Raw genomic sequence first — 2894 nt, forward strand, 5'->3', positions numbered from 1 at the left:
GGACGGATGTGTGTTCGTATCAATATGGGTTTGAGTCAAGGGCACTCCTTGGCAGCCTCTTGGTCAGCAATTGGCATATCTCTGTTTACAGCCATTCACGGTCACACAGCCTGGGCCTTCTGCTCTGTGTGCCCTGGATGCTCCAGGCAAGCAAAAATGGATGTTACAAGGGGGGTTCCTGTCTGGCTACAGGTGCCTCTCCCTGTGCAGGAGGGTACTGGTGCTTTACCAACTGGTCCTGTCCATGTTCTGGCAACTGTCTCAACACCCTGGTCCCGACCCCAGGTTTCCTGTCCCACATCCAGCAGCTGTGGTTCTTCTGGCCAGGACTACATTGGGTCTCTGCAGAGATTCTCCATCTTCCCCTGGAGGAGGGAGGGCAGGACCTGACGTGCCCATGTGGGTTCATGTCCTTTGCCTCTAGGCCCTGCAGAGACTCCTATTTGATGCAGGTAGTCCGGCATGGAGCACACTGGCGCACGCTTTCCTGCACCGCTTCCAAGGGCTCCGATATGACTGGCAGCTCCTTTATTTGAGAGGTCTTCCACGGGACCTTTCCAGGCTGCCGGCCTTCTACCAGGACCTCCTCCGGGCATGCAAGCTGCTTGCGGCGACCAGGTCCTTGGGAGCCACTGTGGGGCCCTTGCTACACAGTCCCCATCTACATGTGCAGGAAGCGGAGTCTCCCTCGATGCGCCAGAGGCTGGTCCAGGCAGAAGTCACAAAGATCACAGACCTCCTGGACTACGACTGGAGTGATTGGGTTAATCCTCTGGTGCTCGCCCAGCCCATGGGGCTCTCAACCCTTCGTATTCCCCGGTGAGTACTTCAGGAGATGAGGGACGCTTTGCCGCCTGCTGTGTGGGTTTACCTCAACCAGGTCCTGCAAGAGGGCACACCTCGCCTGCTCCTCAATCCTCCAGATCTCTCCATCGGCCTCAGCTCCATGTGCTTTTCCGACCGCCTCCCCTTCATCATCCAAGTCGGCTGCATGCGTTGCAGCCAATCCCCTTTCGGACCACATCAAGAAGTCATCTGTACAGGTTCATGCTTCACACTCTTCACTTCCCCACCCTTGTATCCTGCCCAGATAACAAATGGTGGGATCTGTTACCACCAGTAGAGGGTGGTGAGTCCCAGTGGGCCAGTCTGCAAATCAAGCACATCAAAATTGCTAATGAAGCAGGGATTTAAATATCCTAGGACTCATTAGCATAGAATCATAGAATACGAGGACTGGGAGGGACCTCGAGAGGTCATCGAGTCCAGTCCCCTGCCCTCATGGCAGGACCAAATACTGTCTAGACCATCCCTGATAGACTTTTATCTAACCTACTCTTAAATATCTCCAGAGATGGAGATTACACAACCTCCCTGGGCAATTTATTCCAGTGTTTGACCACCCTGACAGTTAGGAACTTTGGGTACGTCTACACTACAGCTCTAATTCGAACTAACTTAGTTTGAATTAGTTAATTCGAACTAAGCTAATTCGAACTAACGCGTCTAGAACTAAAAACTAGTTCGAATTAGCGTTTTGCTAATTCGAACTAGCGCGTCCACACTGATTGGACGCAGGGGGGCATTTAAGGGCAGCTGAAACCGGTTCTGGCAGGGCATCAGGTCAGTAGTTGCTTTGTGTGGCTGCTGTCTGAGGCTATCTCTGAGGCTCGAGCTTAAAGGGACCCCCCCTGGACAGCCGGTTCTCAGCTTTTCCTGCTTGCTTGCCAACCTCACCGAGGGACAGCAAAGCGTTGGTCTCTGTGCCCGTCTGTGTCGGTGCTTCCCTTCGGAGGGGCCGCAGCAGGTGGCAACATGGAGCCAGAGCTCTCCCTGCACCTTCTGGTGCACTTTCTGGACTTGCTGCTGCAAGCCTGCCAGCAATGGCTCGAGGCTGCCTGGCACCACCTGGGGAACGTCAGCCCCCTGCCTCTCCGCCTGGCCGCCCTGGGGGCCGTGGAGGAGCCGCGGCGGCGCCCCGGCACTGGCGTGCCCCGCCGCGTCTGGCGTCTGGACACCAGCACCAACTGGTGGGACCGCATCGTCCTGGAGCGCTGGGACGACCGACAGTGGACCCAGAACTTCAGGATGAGGAGGGACACCTTCCTGGAGCTCTGCGAGTGGCTCGCCCCTGCCCAGCGCAGAAGGGACACTCGCATGAGGCCCGCCATCCCCCTCCAGAAGTGGGTGGCCATCGCCCTATGGAAGCTCTCCACGCCGGACAGCTACCGATCCGTCGGGAACCAGTTCGGCGTGGGGAGATCCACCGTTGGAGCGGTGCTCATGCAGGTATGGCGCTCGTCGGCCACCGAGCTGAGGGGGAGGGGGGCTGCGAGGAGGGGATGGGCCGCCCCAGGGACAAAGGGGGTCGGGAGGAGGCAAAAGCGCACCGCACCGGAGGGGTGCGCATCGTGGTGGAGGGGGCCTTCGGGCGACTGAAAGCCCGCTTTCGATGCCTCCTCACCCGTCTGGACCTGGCCGAGTACAACATCCCTCCCGTGGTGGCAGCATGTTGTGTGCTCCACAATTTGTGTGAGCGAAAGGGGGAGGCTTTCCTGCCAGCCTGGATGGCTGAGGCTGACCGCATGGCTGGACACTACGGTCAGCCCCGCACTGCCGCCGTCCGGGAAGCCCAGCGGGGGGCCGTCCGGATCCGGGAAGCCCTGCGGGAGAGCTTCCTGGTGGAGGAGGAGGACTGACCTCTCCCTGCATGCCCCACTGGGGCCTTCTTCCACCCTACCCCCCTTCCCCTTTCCCCTCCCTACCTACTGTCAAATAAAGACACCTGTTTTTGAAACAAAAACGTCTGTTTATTTAACATAAGTGGGGTGGGGGGAGGGAGGGGGGAGGGTGGGAGAGGGGAGGGGGAAACCTGGGACAAGGGAGCTGGAAGG

Source organism: Pelodiscus sinensis, unplaced genomic scaffold, assembly GCF_049634645.1.
Source record: "Pelodiscus sinensis isolate JC-2024 unplaced genomic scaffold, ASM4963464v1 ctg36, whole genome shotgun sequence".
NCBI classification, from domain to species: Eukaryota; Metazoa; Chordata; order Testudines; family Trionychidae; genus Pelodiscus; species Pelodiscus sinensis.